At 42.4% G+C, this 17,687-nt stretch overlaps 2 protein-coding genes across 8 annotated transcripts in view; both read left to right on the forward strand.

The window, feature by feature from the left end:
* Window positions 1-17,687, forward strand: part of RPL31 (ribosomal protein L31) — a 288,373-nt gene that overhangs the window by 208,847 nt on the left and 61,839 nt on the right. The gene's annotated exons all lie outside the window — the stretch shown is intronic.
* NPAS2 (neuronal PAS domain protein 2) overlaps window positions 1-17,687 on the forward strand; it is a 97,276-nt gene that overhangs the window by 25,507 nt on the left and 54,082 nt on the right. For 2 of the 6 annotated variants that reach the window (XM_048961681.1, XM_048961701.1), the window contains one exon: window positions 3,829-3,927. The exons of the other annotated variants lie outside the window; for them this stretch is intronic. The gene's annotated coding sequence lies outside the window, so the exon portion shown is untranslated. Of the gene's footprint in view, window positions 1-3,828; window positions 3,928-17,687 lie in introns of those variants that run through there. 6 annotated transcript variants of the gene reach the window in all.

Consider the following 17,687-nt stretch of genomic DNA (forward strand, 5'->3'; position numbering starts at 1 on the left):
TTATGTGCAAATGAGACACTTCTAATGTGAAGAGCTGTTATGTATCTTACATCTAATTACTTTTTACTGAAGATTTCAGAAAATTTGAATTTGTCCAGTAAAGAGAAGTTGTATTTCAGTTTTCCATTAACCAGATGACTGAATGCAGGCATTTACTGATACCTTCAACAACATTTTTTCTCTCTGCTTTCCTCATTTTTTTTTTTCAGTGCAAAATAGGAAATATAAATTTGGAAAACATGAGAAAGACTGGAATGTATTTGAGAAACATATTTTGTCAGATTGAGCAGGAGAATGTGCAATGTTTAAAAATAGTGGCTGGAACTTTACCCTTCAAAGTATTTTCCATACAATAAAGTGTTTCCAGATAGGTTATTATGAAGTCACTGTGCTGTATTAGCTATATCCTGTATGTGAATGCTGATTTTGCAAACATTTCTTCTAGAAAGATGGATTTGTGTCGTATGAATTTATGCATTTTGATCTTAAACCAGCTTATATAGGGTCTCTGAATCTTAGGAACCTTCCTAATGGGTCAGTAATAGCAGTACTCTCTTTCCATCTTTCTAGTTATTTACTCATTAATTTTACTGCTTTAGAGATACGTCAACTAGCCAGAAACGTCAAGAAGCACTTTGTGTGCATTACAGCTCTGTCTTTAATACTAGGCTGTATACAAAAACCAGGATTTTTTCTCTTTTTCTCAGTACTATACCCTTTTTTCTCAGCCATACATCTGGAGAATTTTATATGCGCAAACAAAATTAGGCATAATACTGTTCTTATTCATAAGGAGGTAAATAAAATCTAGTCTTAACAGGAAACATGGAGGTATTTCAGTTTTTCCTTAAAGGGGAGAAAAGCTCAGGAAACTGTTATGTTTTATACATGAAGGCATTTCCAGAAAACGTAAATCTTTGCCTGGACTACATTTCTGTAGCTGAAATCAGTAAGTGTATAGGGCTAGATGTGCTGAGGTGGGAACATGCATTAGGAGTGGGCAGCAGCAGGAGGCATGGAGGGTAGAGCACTGTAGCAGCAGTGTAGGAGGGTAGAGCAGAGATGTAGCACCTCTGGAAACATTCACTTTTGGGAAGTTTTTGCCCCTTAAAAAAAGAAGAAAAAAAAAAAGGCATTTGCATCTGTGTTCTCCTAAACACACATCTCTGCTGTCTTTCACAAACAGAAAGAATATATCTGAGCCCTATGTCATGTTCTTTTCTTTCATGTCTGCTGAGAGTCACAGAGTCATCCTTATCTTCTCAAACATGGTGAATGCAAATCAGCGTCCATTGCAAACTCAAGGTAATTTAGAAGTAAAGGGAGAAGAGTAACTTTACTGGCAGCTTTGTCCTGCAGGATCCCTACAATAAAAACTAGTATAAAACTCCAGGGGAAACCGGTACAACATCATAGCATTTGTTTACCTAGTCCTTCCTAAGCTTTTTGCCTTTCTGCTCTTTCTGTTAAGGACCAGCTCATCACTCAGATGTTTTGCTTTCCAAAAAAGGGCAGAATCATCCCCATGTTTGCATGCAGGGAACATCCAGCATGGTTTAGTGAGAGGATTTTAGAACAGTTCTGTTACTGACTGGCTTCTGGTGCATAGTGCAACTATTTCAGGGGGGCTTTGGTTTACGCCAGAGTCTGGCAGCCAGCCAGCAGAAGCCCATGCTGTGCTGCTTCTGCCCTGGCTGCATTCTCTGCCTGCTGCATTCTCAGCACACAGCCCAAGAACGACGGGTTCCTCTGAAGTCCTAGGTCTTCCCTAGTCGCTCTGCTGTGGCGCTGCCTCGTGACTCTATGAGGTCAGCAAGGAGCCGGTCTCCACCTCCCTGTCGCTGAACATCAAACCTCAGAAATCAGGACAGGCAGAGGGGGTCATTCGCTCTTTGTGCTATCCTATTGTTTTGTTAGCATTTAGCGTGCCTCTGAAATAGAGCAAAATGCTTCATTATTTCCCAGATTTCCTGAGGCTGCGTGTTCCAGTGATGGCATTTGCCACTCACCTGGCAGGGGATCAGATACAGGGAAGAGAAGCAGAGCTTGAGTTAGATATTGCATCGACCAAGGTGCTCAAGTTGCTTGTGTGTGCTTGAGTAATGACAATGCTGAGAATAGTGGAGAAGAATCCCCCAGGAACAGAACATGAACATTAATTATAGGGGGGAAAATATATTATTAACATCAGACCGCACACTACAGGAGATCCCAGTGTGACTATTAAAGGAAATTAATTACCACCTCTCTTTACCTTTCAGATCAACTCTTCTCTATAATGAGAATAATTCCTTCTTTGTTACCACTGGTATTATCAGCTGTGTGAGAACAGTTTTTCCTGGTATTCCATTCACTGGTATTGTGTATCTGTATAGTCTGAAAATAAATATTTGCAACAGATGCATTGCATTCCCTCTGAGGGGAAGTCCCACAAGCCCAGGCTCAGGCTCTGTAAAACAGATCGGCATGCTGAAATACTGCTTCCTCTGTGCTGATAAGTGTGAAATAGCATCAAAATCATTCTCTGTGGCAAAACCAGGAGCAGGATTTAGGAGGTAGTACAGGAGACCTCTTTTCCATTCCCATTCCTCACTTTACATCAGAGTGGTTAAAAGCCAGGAGATGTTCTTACTTTTTTAAAACTAATCCTGCTTCACGAACCCTTTCCCAGATCACCAGTGTATTTTCCAAATACATCTTGTGTAATCTCACACAATACATTTTTGCTGGTAAAGTCAGAATTGAGGTCAAAACTGGACTAAAAGAAAACTCATTACAACTTCAACACCCGTAATCCACCCTGAGGAGAGAGATGAATGCAGTGAGCAGGCTATGCATGCATTGTTTCCATTGTGCTCTTGATTAACTTGTAATTCACAAGTGAGGGAGTGTGAAGGAAACTACTGAGTGATGGAAGGTCACCAATTCCAAGAGGAAATAAACGATGTATAGGCATCCCATTCATCACTTTATTTGTGTAACATCCTTTTGGAATCTGTCTCTCTAGGGTAAAGCCCATTTGAAATCTTTTAATATTTTGCAAAGACAAGGCTGGAAGCTTGTGTAATCTTAGTGACAATAGAATCATGTATAAAATCCGCATCATCCCAGGGCTGCCAGCACCTTTATTTCTTGAAGAGGCCCCTAATTCCCCCAAATTCTTCCTGGCTGTCCTTGGATAGAGGCCAGAAATGCTCACAATTCTTTCAACCCCACATGAAGATCTGCTATCATCCTATTATTTCCAGATAATAACAGCCCTATGTGCTGCTGTATGGTTTGCCTTTGCATTCCAAGGAGCATCAGCTTCTCAGAAAATCCTCATTATGGGCATGGCTGTGATTAGTGTCAGGTTCCCTAATTCTGGTATCAAGAAATATTTGAATGTGTGCATGATCTCCTCTCCTCATCCATAATTGTACCCTCAATTTTTACAGAACAAATTTATTAATGAGCGAAAGCTGTACAGCAAAGAAATTGCATCAATTGCTCCCTTCCTTCGTAGAATAGCAGCTACCCCTCAAATGAGCAACAAACTCCTGAACCAGTAGCTTCCTTTAGCACACTGAAATGGAAGCAGTATAACAGTAGCTGGTCTAAATGTGGAAATAGAGATCAGCATATGTATTGGCTATTTGTAAAGGCTATAAGAGTTTGGCTAAAATAAGAATTAGAAACAAAAACAGGTTGGTGAAACAGATATCTGTGCCACACAGAGAAAAGACCTGTGTATATATCCCCAATCTGCTTCTACTGTTAAAGTAATACTATAGCAATAGGACAGCTAGACATGACTGAAACGCTCTCACACTTTATTTTCTTCCACAGTTTATTGCAGAAATAATAAACACACTGTGCTGCACAGAGTCAAATTGACGCACGTGATCTTCTGCATTATTGGTGGCTAATACGATTGCTCTGGAGCAGGTCAGTGCACATTCTCACTTTCAGTTACTTTGGACAAATGCAAACTAAGTGTACCGTGAAAAATTTCATCACAGAACATGGCGTCCAAAAGATGATGTATGTCACTACTGTGATATTTTTATTATGCCTCAGAGGAAACCCATGTTAATGCACAGCTGCAAAAAGAATCACAGGTTTTAGAGGAGACAAGATCCAGAGTAACTAATGTGGACTAGCATTTTCTTTCACGTGTACCAGCAGAGCTGCAAAAATGCATGAGGCAGGACATCATCTGCTTTTCTCCACATACTATTTTTTTTTTTCAGTGGGAGATAGGATTGAATTAAGTCTTATCCCTGGATTTTGTAACAGTGCTTGTGAAGAAGGACTGAGTTGCCAGATAGAGAAATAAGAGAAAGCTGTGGCATACATACGGGATCTTGAGGCATGGAGGAATTGAAACATAGTATTAAAATTAATTCTTAAACTCTGCAGAGAGTTTTTTTTTTGTTGTTCAGCTCGCTATGCAACAAATAGAAGAGTCATGGCATGACAAAAAAATCTTCAGCCCAACTGTCACATGTCCAGGATGGATGGAGCTGTTGGTAGTGGGCACATTCCTTGTCCAAAACGTGATTCCTCATTAGCAGGAAACCTGTCTGCAGAAGGGCAGCAGCTGCTGCTCTCACTCCTTCCAGCTCTGCTGTAGCGGCTTGGCATACAGGGTTAGGCCATAATTCCAAGCCAGGTTTACAGGGCTTTAGCTCCTTTTCTTTCAAAGGACTTGCTGCTGCTTCTTATTGATGTGAGAGCAGAGCGGCCTGATCTCCTCCTCAGGACTGTGAGAGAGGGCAGAGAGGCTCCAGTCTCCTCATCCCAACTGAGCTCTGCAGGTAGCCAAACTTGGGGATGGGGTGATGCTGCAAGAGGAAGAGGGGAGGAGAAGGCTCTCCCTGGTGGAGGGGGCAGTTGTCAGGGCAGGCTGAACAGCTTCACAGACTCCAGAGTGGGACAAAATCCAGACTGAGCCAGAGATAATTGGTTTGATAGTCGAAGAATAAGGAAGCAGCAGATGCCTTTGAATGCACGATAAGAGCAACAGGTCAGAGACTTGGCTCACGGTGATTAGGTTTTGAGATAGCAGTAGAAGCCTGTGTTCAGAAACTTGGCACAAAGCTACAGTCCTTTTTCGAACATCTCTTTGGGATGACAACCTATGATCCCTCTTTCTTTTCCCCCCTATGATTTCCACATGAGAGTGTCTACTGTGGTCTGCACTTAAGCCCCTCAGGAGCAGACTAGAGAGGGAAAAGTATCTGGATCTACGAAAAGGATAATACAGGGGAAAGTATCAGAGAGCCTCTGTTTCCCAGAGAGTCTTCTTAAATGTTCCTTACCATTGACTCAAATATAGATTGATATTCATGGCATAATCTGTGCAGTTCCTAGCAGCACCTGCGTTTCTTTCAAGGTTTCTCACCCACACTTTGCCCGGCCTGTTATTTCTTACCCTATATGACAAAAAGCCATCCTAGCAGCCAGGGAATTGGAATCCAATGGAAAATAGCTGAAAGCTAGCAATGAATTTAGGAGCTGTGCTAACCATTTGGAGATTTATTCTCTTTTTTTTTCCTGGATAATGGGTAAGTTAGAACCTTTCAATATTTCAAAAGAGCGCAGTAGAAAATATCCCTGGGGACAGGCTGTGTAAGCTCAGATCCTGTATCTGAAGTCCAGCACCAATATTTTCTCTAATGAAAAAAGTAATTCATTCAGCTAAAAGAGAGTGAGTTTGACTTTGAAAATTAAAATCAATGCTTTAATTCAATACGCATACAATTACCAGCTGTCAAATGGCATGTAATGCACTTTTACTTGGGGAAATAAAAACACCACCACAAAAGACCAGAAAGGAGGCATTTGACAAATGTTAGGGTTTTCATTATGAACATTTTTGGTGTTTTTGAAAGCAACGCTGCAAAGTTAAGCATCACAGATGACAGAACATTATGCAGAGGGCATAAAAGGACCGATGGTGTTTTTCAGAACACATATCACTGCTTCCTGTAATGTTCTGTTGTCACAAATATATGGTGATTAGCTATTTATCAGAGTGAAAGCACATCATAAAACATTCCACATATCATTGAGTTTCTAATAATCTGTGTCACTGTAAAGATTAATACATTAAGTCAGTCCACATAACTTCATAAAATACGTTCCTTTGCCAAGATTTGTGTTGGCTTTGGAAAACAGGGGATGAAATGGGAACATCTACTTTTGTTGTCTGGTCTGTGAAATTACAGACTTGTTTTTTCTCTCTGGAACAACACTGTTTTGAGTAATAAGAGTGTCCCCAGTAGTGTTGTCAGCATGGGAAAATCTCACCTGCCTGCTTTACGAATACAGTCCTGCTTAGTCTATATTTTGGGACGTGACTTACCCACATTGAAGCCTTGCAAATCCTTTCACCGTGTTAAGGCACACTGAAGACCAGCACTGTATATCAAGGTCAATATTTTCAATTTTGGGTGCTGAGAGTTCAGCACTGAAATCCATATTTAGTCATCTAACTACCTTTCTGAACACCCACATGTTCTTCAATTTCAGTGATTTATCACTACCTGTGTTTCCACCAATCCTTCCCCAGAGCCCCATGGCGTCTAAGAATACACTGGAAGTTGTATTTTATTTGAAAGATAGCTAGTGTAATTGCTGTTTCTGGAGAGAAAAAAAGAAAAAAAAGGAAAAGAAAGATACAAGCCAACCGTAACACTGCAAAAGGGAGATCGTTTCAAATCACAGAGAACATCTGAAAATCCATCCACATATTCACACAACTTAAACACACTCCCATCACTAGCTTAAAAAATGCTGCCCTGAGCCCACTCAGAAATGCGTGATTCAAAATGAGATTAGTGATGAATCCAAAGGAAATATAACCTTCTCAGGTTGGAGTGTGACTGATGACGCGCAGCACCAGTTCAGTGGGGAAGGTAGGAGTTCATTTAGATTGATTTATTAATGTTTTTCACAGCATCAGTAAAATACTTGATAATTAATGGCAGAGAAATATGAGTTCAGCTAAAATCTTCCATAAATTAAAAGTATTTAATTTAATAGTAATTTAGAGGATTTTGCAAAGTGCCAGAGCAAGATAACTGCATTTGCAGAGGAGGCAAGATTGAGAGAACTGCCTGCTGGACTGATGCACATAATGTATCTTTATGGCCACGCGATTCGCCATTCAGCAGCAGAACTACTATCCTTCCCATCAATATTTCCACGAAGCGAGAGAAAAAAGTATATCAGGAAAAATGTTCTCTCGCATTTCATTCTTCGCTCTTTAGCTGACTAAAAATTTACTGCACGCCTCACAGTACAGTTTAGGACTCGGCATTATTTCTTGGGATAACGTCAGTTTTAAAATAGCCTGGAATTAGACTGTGGACAAATTGAACCTGTTCATTCCAGTAAAACATTTCTGAGTTAGGAGGGGATGAGTGAAGCCTTTTAGTAGCTTACCTATTCCAGCACCCTTCACCAAACCTAGCTCAGACCTTTTTGCCCACCTGAACAGCTGCAGGTAAATTCCATCACTCTGTCTTCTTATGGCCCATATGTACACCAAGCTTTATGTGGCTTGGCTGTGCTCACAAGTACACAGACACACATCTCCAACATGCAGCATGTTACTCATGGCAATGCTGCTGCCAATCCTCTGAGCCACCCACCGGGTCCAGAATGAGGAAGGGGTATGGGGACAGAGTTGGCTTGCAGATGGGAGGAGGTGCTGGCTTGGGGTGCTGTGGGGAAGGAGACACAGGGCAGGGATGAGATCAGAAAACCTATGGTTGGATTCCCAAAATACGCTTCTCAGCCATTTTGGCTGCCAGAGGTTGGAGCAAGAAACTTGTGTATCTTGATAGTGGGTAGGTTGGAAAACGGTGGAGCAACGTGTAAAAGGGTAAGTGATATATTAGGCAGATGTGCCTTGCGAAAGTGCTCATTAAAATTTCTGTGTCATCTCCACTAAGTGAATAGAGAGCATTTCACTTAGAAAATATAGGCTTTATTTTTCCTGTCCTGTGTCCTCAAGAGTGAGGTGATTAAAAACAGAAGGTGAGAGTTTTCAAAGGCAAGAACTACAGGGATGGGACTGAGATTTGGATGAGGATTGCCCTCTTTTTCCGACACCCATTTGAAAAAGCTCTGGTCTGCTTTGAGGGATTTGAGAGACTCCTCGCTGCCAATTTTAAGAGTACTGGAACACGTTCAATCATAGACAGAAAGGATAAAGTGTACTTAATTCTCTGCACTTTGGGGTGGTTTACATTGGCACAGTCTGAAAGGTTTAGAGTTCTGAAGTTTACACATTCACAAAGTCTTGGTGTTCAGATTTAACATCATGTACTTTTTTTTTCACTTGAAGTAGGAAACAATCAGCAAAGTTTTTTCAGGACTTGCCTTTTGAAATATGGAAAGCAAGGTGAATGGTGGGGGGGAAAAACACCCGAGGGGGACCAAATATTGTTCTTATTATAAAAAAAAAATCTCCATACCCAAATACCCCATAATAATGTGGCAGTAGGATGTATGAAAATAAAGTGAAGTGCTGTCATATTGGATTTTATACTACTTTTGTTATAGTTTCTATAAATTGATATATTTTCTGCTGACGCTAAAGTTGCTATAGTTTCTACAGACACTCTTGAGACTGCTTGAAACCCAGCAGACAAGAGCAACAACAGCATTCCCGTGACCAAAAATCCCGATCCATCTCATAACAAAAGCTTTTCTCCTGGTTTCCTAATCATGCCATCAGGATACCATTTTTGTGAGGATTTTAGGGACTTTCCTCTTTTTCCCATCTGAAGCCAAAGCCCTGTGTCTGCCTCTCCCAGGTGTTTTGCACGAGTCTGGGAAGCCAGGGGATCTGACCCATCAACCTCCAGGGTTTCCTGCCAGTTGTTTTCACCTCTTTTCTCCTTTTTATCTTTTTTGCTTCTTTTCCTCCTACATCTAGCCATCATGTACGACATAGTTTTGGTAAGCCTACACTGAGCCCACATTCTTGCTTCACTGCTTGTTCAAAGCTGGATCAGGTATGCTGACAAGAGCTGGATTCACGGTAGAAGGGAATCATAGAATCACAGAAGAATAGAATCACAGAGTGGCTTAGGTTGGAGGGGATCTTAGCTCCAACCTCCCTGCCATGGGCAGGGTTGCCAACCTCTAGATAAAGTTGCCCAGGATCCTATCCAACCTGGCCTTGAATGCCTCCGGAGATGGGGCTCCCACAGCCACTTTGGGCAGCTGTGCCACTGCCTCACCACCCCTCTGAGTAACAAATTTATTTGAAATATCTAACCTAAATCCCCTCTCTTTTAGTTTAAACTCATTCTCTCTTGTATTATTACTATCAGATTATGCAAAAAGTTGGTCCCCCTCCTGCTTGTAAGCTCCCTTCAAGTTCAATGAGGTCTCCCCAGAGTTTTCTCCAAGCCAAACAAGCCGAGCTGCCTCTGTCTCTCTTGATAGGGGAGAGGTGCTCCAGCCCTCTGATTTTCTTTATGGCCCTCCTCTTGGCCACAAAGCTCCAACAGCTCTGCATCCTTCTTGTGCTGGGGGCACAGTACAGTTGAAGAATAGATATACTGTAAAGTATTTTACCTTCTGCAAGGTAGCTAGTGCTGATTTTTTTACATTACCTGAGAAAATCATGGTGTGCTGAAGATGTTCAGGTCCTATTTTTCTGTCTGTGGTGCTTCAGTAATGGCCATGGCACTGTGTTTGAATTGAAATGCCGTTCAGCATTTTCAGCATTAATAGAAATCTATGCTTTTTTTTCTTTTGTCTAGTGATTTTTACCTCTGATAATTATGAATTATATGTAAGAACATGAAACAATTCAGGGTTTTTGGGACGTACACATACTGTGCAGATATATGACACAGATGGCAAATAAAACAGCAAGTCAGCCTGACATTCAGACAGCAAATTTGCTTGCAAGTGGGAAGGGTAAATGCACATTCAGAACTGAAAGAAGCACCCATCATAGCCAAAATATGCTTTCCTACCAATATCATTTGGCACAGAAAAGATTTGTTATTTTGCAATTCTAACTTTCACAGTACATGAGGTACATGAGTACTTCACTATGGTTTTCAGAGTGCCTTTATTCTTTCTTTTCAAAGTTAATATCTGGCAGAGGCATAATTTTATGCTTTGCTATAGGGCTTTTAATGACTTCTTTGTTTCTGGAACACAGCAGCTGAATGAATATGCTAACATTTAAATGCACTTTATACTCTCTGGACTCCATCCTGCATTTAGCCTGTGTTCAAGAGGAGGACATTATGTTGAGACATTCTGAAACCACTATTCCATTTTAGCCAATAGGGAGAGTTTCCTGTAGAGTAAGAAGTAGGGAGATGCTTGAATATAAATAAAAAATGTAAACAAAAGCAGTTATAGTTTGCTCTCATTCCTCCATCTCATCAGTTTAAAGCTGTTCTTATGCCAAACAGTACTGGGTCACCAGAATGCATCTTGGCTAAAAAAAATCAAGTCTGAAAATGTATTTTCTTGCATGGGTGCCACATGGAAGATATTATCCGGGGCCAGATCCATTTTAATGGATCCTAAATAACCTGATTCAGGAACTACATGTCTAAATTATTTCAGATGCTGCATTTATATTGAATGAACAACTTCAGCCATAAAATCAGATGTCTTAAGCATTGCTCAGGATCCCCCTTTTCCAAGCAACACCCCTCAGAAGAGTTGCCTGGCAGGAGGCTCTGCCCTGGGCACTCCATAAAGCAGCACTGGCTGCCTCACGAGCTGCCCTGCAACGCCACGTCACACAACACAGAGCTGTTTCACCACAAAAATAGAACATCTATCAATTACGGTTGAGGAGACAAACCTCCCTACAAAATTCAGACAAAATCCCCTGCCACTGCTGACACCGATAGCAGGAAAAGGGAAACAAGGTGCAGTAATGACTGATGAATTGGAGAATTTCCCTTGCAGGAAGACAGTGTTGCCCATTAAAGCTGGATTTGCACTGTAGAAGGGTTATGCAGAAATTTCTGCTGGTACTGTACAGGCTTTAGACTGTTCTCATGTTCTGTTTGTATGTTTGCCTGGATTTTGCTAGTTTTCATTGTTGTCATTCTTCATCACGCTAACCTATAAGGGTTATCATTACCCAAAATAAATAAAAACAGGAGATGTGATATGTTCAGTGCAGTGAAGGTTTGATTTTTTTTCTCTCTTAGCATTTTGCTTTTCAAATCATTGTATTCCCAGTAGCACAACAAAAATCATTTGCTTTAGTGCAATCCCTAATAACGATGGTATCGACACAAACCTCTGTTTGTTCATATGTTGAGCTCATTGAATAAAGAAGCTTATCATTTATCTGTGTAGAAGCTTTTAATTAGTTTTCTGAATTTACTCCAGAGATTAATGGGCAGATAATATTTAATATATGCTTTATTGTTTTCATTTCTTTATTGAGATATCTGAGTTTGTATGCTGTTCCACCTTTGATCTTTTACTCTCTCTGTGTTAGTAATGGTGAAATATTTGTCTGCAATCAGATTAATAAAGAATTCCACCAGCCCACTGCAACTGAGTGGTGGTGGGTGGTTTGTAATGTAAGACACAGCAAGTTCTATTCTGTCAGGGATTATAAACCATGCTCAGAAAAGGCCATTTGTACTGGTGTCACTTGCTGGTACATTTCAAGATTTCCAGCAGCTGGATAAGTAGGTGTCTTTTCCTGCTCACACACCAGATGAATAGTTTGTGGATTTAGGCATTCCTTTTTTTACTGAGATTTCTTTTGACCTTTTCTCCCAGCTGCCCCCTTTTTCCCTGGTCCTGACCATCAGGTATGGTGCACAGCTTAGCAAAATAAGAGGAAACAGATGTATCAGGCCTCAGTAGTAAATCATACCTCTGTAGTGTGTCTGCCTCGCTGGTTTGGCTGGTACCAGCTGCATTGCAAGACGTGACACACTTCAGAGCATGCTGTTTAAAGAACTTGATCCAGGGTAAGCATGTGCAGAGCTCCTCTGGCTCCTTGCAGCAGTGCCATGGAATGTGGAGGTAGGGTAAAGTGGTTGTGGTTGCCAGGAAGGTGCAGGTGGACTCCTCATGGTAGCTGTGCTCTACTGAGTTTCCATGGTGAGGACGGTGAGATGCTGACACAGCTGCCCAAAGGAGCTGTGGGTGCCTCATCCCTGGAGACACTCAAGACCAGGTTGGATGGGGCCCTGGGCATCCTGATGTACTGAGAGATGTCCTTGCCCACTGCAGGGGGATTGGAGCTAGCTGATCTTCAAAGGCTCCTTCCAGCCTAAACCACTCTATGATTGCAAGATATCTCCTTCCTGCCACATGTCTGGCCTCCGCTGCACTGCTCCTGAAACCTGTCGCTCTCCTCTTCACTCACCATCTCATTGCTGGGAAGAGAAGCTGAGCCTAAGATGCTGAGTTCATCTTATTTCTTGCGTCTTGGGAGAAGATGCATATTCCAAGTACAGATAAAAGAGAACGAAAACCCTATGTAAACAACAGCGCATCATTTTTATTTAAAACTGTCCTATGTAAATATAAAGTTCAACATTATGGGTTTGTTGTCCCAGTAGGAGAAGGATTAAAATGCTTATTAATGGGATTTAAAAGCAGGAGTTCAGTTATATTAGCTACAAAAATATAATTATCATAATTAAGATTGCAAAGCACTAATGAAGCTCTTTAATAATTATCCTTTTTCCTCAGAGATTAATTTTGTAAAACCTGATTTGAATTTTACAACACACTGGAGAAACTTTGTTGGTGTAAAGATGGGAACCGCTGGTAGCAGGAGAGGGCTGAGAGCAGCAGCACTTGGTACATTGCTGGGATGTGCTGGCACCAAGGCTTGGCCTGCACTGGGAGAGATTTGTGGTCACAAATGCATTACATGGTGCAAAACGTGTGTGCAGCCCTTGGTCTGATGCTGTGTCTGAACTCTTGGTAGGCTTACAGACTTGGACATGAAGCTATGGGACAGCAATGGGAGAGCATCCAGTCACTTGCAAACAGGCAGACCATGCATCTCTGGACTCCATCTCTCTAGAGCTTAAGAGTGCCCAGCCAGACTCTGAGCTTGATCTTGTCAGAGGTGACCTTAAAACCCCTTAGCTTACAAGATTGACCTGCAAGAGAGACCGCAGGTGGTGGAGGGCAAGAGCCTGTATGGTCACAGGCTTACGAGGTCCCTCCCGAGAGATGAGAGAGGCAGCAAATTCTCAAAATTAAATGACAACAAAGTGTCCGTTTAAAAATATCTCCCCAAAACAGATTTTCATGATTCATCTCCCTAGATGATTAAATATTTAGTGCTGCTGACAGGAATATGATAGTTACTATAGAGCAGAAAATTTAGTGCAGTGTGTGAGTTATAAGCAGATATGTTATCAAGCTGTTAACACAAAAGTGATGGGATTATTGGTGTTGATATCTGTATTTCTTTATTTCGTGCGGGGATTTTTTTTTCCCTGCAGCAGCAGATTTAGGCCACAGCTTTGCATTTTTTCAGGACGGGGAAGCTCTTTCTTTCTTGCATGCTCCGTGCAGTAGCAGTTGTGTTTTGTCACAAACCTCCTACCTCCAGCCCCCATCAGTGGCAGAGGAGCTGAGTCCCCGTGGTTGTCACCATGCTGGGACACCTGTGAGGATGGGAAGGCCAAGAAAAGCACTCGCTGTCCAGCTTGAGTCTCGGGCTTCATTCCATGGAAACGAGCCCATCAGGAAACCATGGTGCCACCAGGTGCCACCAGGACAGGGAAAAGGCAAGGCCACCAAGAGAGGACAAACTTTTATCTCAGGTCCTGCTCAATGGAAAGAGAGCTGCCATGTGTGTTGAAGTACCGAAGCCTAGGAAAAAATTGGAGTTCTCATCTAGTTTCTGGACTAGTTTCGCTTTCCTGCTGAAATCTCCACAGAAACACGTGGCCTCAAATTTCAGCATCTGTAATGTGGAGAGGGCACCATCAAAGCTAGTGTAAATTTTGACAGCGCTGTCCAAAATTCACAAGTCCCTTCTGAAGTAAATTTCTCCACTGTTAGTAAGGTTATATCCGGGCCCAAAGCCTTTGAAAGTAGAGTAACTTAGTTCCTTGGGAGCCATCGCTAAATAGTTAACAAGCAGGCAAAAAGTGGGGGGAATGAGACCAACCTATTTCAGCTTCTGGATATTCTGCTTTACACCATAGTGCGACTGTAGCCTGTTTAATTGGATGGAAAGGATTAGAAGGATCTTGTCAAGGCTATTGCTGCTGGGAAGAAAAAAAAAATAGTGACTTTGACAACAGTCCCATCAGAAAAGACTGATTTTCTGTTTGTGTTAGTGCTTCCCAGTTAGTTCGTGCCAAACAACACAACAATCCTTGAGATTTCAACAAATAAATCTTCAGAGTGTTATATTCACGTATCTTGCCAGTTTGCCTGTTTTGGCTGAGCGTTTGACCGTCAGATCATAGGTCAGATGTTAGATTATTCTAACATTTAAATATTTGCAGGAGCAAATAAACTTTTTACAACTGAGAATACTTTATAACTGAGACCATCTTCCTTCAGGGGAAGGCTTCAGAGCTAATAATCACAAATAATTTGTGCAGCTCCACCTGTACGTTTAGGCCTGAATTTTGCAAAATATAAGGACGTGGGAGAACTTCTTACAGCAGTATAGAGTTAAGCACATGTTAAAATCTTTGTACATTTGGGGTTTCTGATACTGTGAGGATTAAAGTTTTATGAATACCTAAAACAGATTAAGAACACGAGAAGCAGAGAGAGAAAAATACATTTCTTTTGCTGTTAAGGGCCTTTCTCATGACAGGTCTTTTTCTTCTTCTCTGTTTTTTTTTCTTCCTAATTCCATAATAAAGTGAATATTCTTTTAAATTGATGTCTAAAGATGACATGACAGATGCATGACACACAGTGATGCAATGTTAAAATGTGTGCCTCATGTTCTTTTCTCCTTGATGGCAGGTTTATAAAGCAGGAAAAATGTCAGTGTAGAGGAGACAGTGCACAAAGTGTTGGTAGCACAGAAGGCAAAAAAACCATTAAAATAGATTTCAAGAATATATGTTATGTAGGAACTTATTCAGGGAGCACGAGGATGTTCCTGGTAGTAGCCAGCTCAGTAGATCCAGAACCACAGGACAATTCACGTTGTATGGGACCACAGTTAGTCTCCAGTCCAATCTCCTACTCAAAGCATGGCAGCTGTGGGGTCAGGCTGTGTTGCTCAAAGATATCCTGTCAGGTCCTACCAGCCTCCAAGGATGGGAACAGTGCAGCTTCTCTGGGCAGTCTCCACTACTGCCTGGCTGTCATGGAGAAGTTTCTCCTTTCTTCTTTCAACTGATGCTCATTATTTCTTCCTTTCCCATTCTGCATTGTCATGAGGAGCTTGATCCTAGCTTATCAACCCTCTGTGGGTTCTGGTGGGCCTGCTAGGTGCCTCAAAGCCATCCCTTGTCAGCAATGAACCATCCCAGTTCCCCCAGCCTTTCCTTATGGGTAAGTGCATCAGGTCCCATCACTCTGTGGGCCCTCTGATGAATTCCATCCAATCTTTTCTGTGTTGAGGTGTCCAGAACTGGACAGCCCTACCCTAGACATGGTCTAGCAAATTCTGAGTCAAGAGGAATAACCTTTTCCCTCAAACAAGTCATGCCCCTGTTCATGCCACCCAGGGCACAAAGTCATACCACCACCTCATGCACAGCTTGCTTCCTACCAGGACTCCCAGGGCTGATCCACAGCAATCCATCTATCAGCATCAAAAGCTCTTCCTTCCCAGATAAAGGATATGGCTGTGGTCCCTGCTGAACTTCACAAGGTTCCTGTCAACTCTTTCCACCAGTCTGTTTGGGTTCCCCTGATGGCAGCCCTGCCTTTGAGCTTGAAGCCAATATGAATGACACCCAGTGCTCCCTTCCCATATATAGATCCTGTCATTTATAACAAGCAATCAGGTTGCTCTGGTATGATTTACTCTTGGTAAATCCATGCTGACTGTTCTCTTTCATGCGTCCAGACATGTGGTCTGTGGACTTACTCCATAATTTCCCAGGAACTGAAGTAAGACTGACTGGCTTCTTGCACCCTGTTGCCTTGTGGTTGATTTTGTGCTGTTGTTGTTGTTAAAGATGGGCCTATCAGCCTTTCTTCAGTAATCAGGGACCTCCCCAAGTCTCCACAGTCTCTCAGAAATGAGAGAGATCAGCCCAGTGAGGACAGCAGTGGCTCTCCCAGTATCTGCAGAGGCCGATCAGGCCCCACCGTTTGTATGGGTCAAGTTGCCTCAAGGTCCCTTGAGTTCCTTGAGCTGACCCTCAGCTGTTGCTGGTCCTTCTGCTCCTTTATGATCCTCCCTCCAACACAGAGTCCTGAGTGACCTTGTGGGGGAAGACTAGGATGAAGGCATCGGTACCTCAGACGTATATTTCAATATCTAGAGGAGACTGTAAGTAAGAAGGGGACAGACTTCAGCAGGTTCTGTCGTGATAGGACAGGAGTAAATGGTTTCTAACTGAAAGAGATTGAGATTGGATATAAGGAAGAACCTTTTTTACAGTAAGGGTGGTGAGGTACTGGAACAAGTTGCCCAGACTGATAGTAGAAGTCCTATCCCTTGGGTCAGGATGGATGGGGCTCTGAGCAATCTGATCGAGCTGTAGGTGTCTCTGCTCACTGCAGGGGTTTGAACTATAAATAACCTTTAAATGTCCCTTCAACTCAAATGATTCTGTGATTCCTTTGCTGTCATTAATCCACCCACCCGTCCAGTTTTTTAGCAGTCCTTCCTTATTCAACCTTCTACTACTGTGATATTGCAGAACAAGCTGTTCTTGTTGCTACTGATGTTCTCTGCAAGTGTCAACTGTAGGTGAGCTTTGGCTTTCCAGACACCATACCTACACACCCAATAAAGTCAATACAGAAGGGCAGTAACTGCAGTGGATGATTTACCATCTCCTGCCACATTGCTCATGCACAGCCTTTGATAAAAATCAGGCTGTGCACCCTCGTTTTCTAAGTCCTATTTTTTCTGAACTTACAGTAGTTACACACTGCCCAATTTTGCATAGTTCTGTAAGAAGGGAGGAATGAATACACATACGCCAAACCAGTAATGATGTGGCCTTTAACTGCCCCATGCCTCAGTTTCCTTGTTAAAACGCACCAGTCAGTTCCATCCCGCCATCCCTGTTTTGCCATATCCCTGCTTCTATACGTGTTACCCTTCTGTGAAGGGGCTGGTCCTTCTCTCCAGAAGAACAGGCTGTCCCTCGTGAGGGCCATGTGACAAGCCAAGGTCCCACTCTGCAGGAGAGCAGGCTGTGAGCAGACCATTGCAATCACGTCCTGCGTTCATCACACGCAGCAATGTTACCAAACTGACCTACTTTTCCCGTCCGCCCACGGAAGGCTAATCCTGTTCAGCATTGCTGGAAGGGGACGGGCACGCGGAAAAGTGCTCGGAGTTATACAGATGGCAGTCTTTGCTGATTAATGTTACTTTAATTTGTTTGCCTTTCTGTTTGCAGCCGTGTGAGGGGAGAGCAGCATGGGGCTGGACCCAGGGATTCACTTATCCTGCTCGCTGAAGTCTGAGTGGCATTAGCCATTCGGTAACAATCATAATAAGATAATGAGCATGCACATCCTGATCTCCATCAGGGACACCAGGCTCTGCACAAACT

This window comes from Lagopus muta, chromosome 1, assembly GCF_023343835.1.
Source record: "Lagopus muta isolate bLagMut1 chromosome 1, bLagMut1 primary, whole genome shotgun sequence".
Classification (NCBI taxonomy): Eukaryota; Metazoa; Chordata; class Aves; order Galliformes; family Phasianidae; genus Lagopus; species Lagopus muta.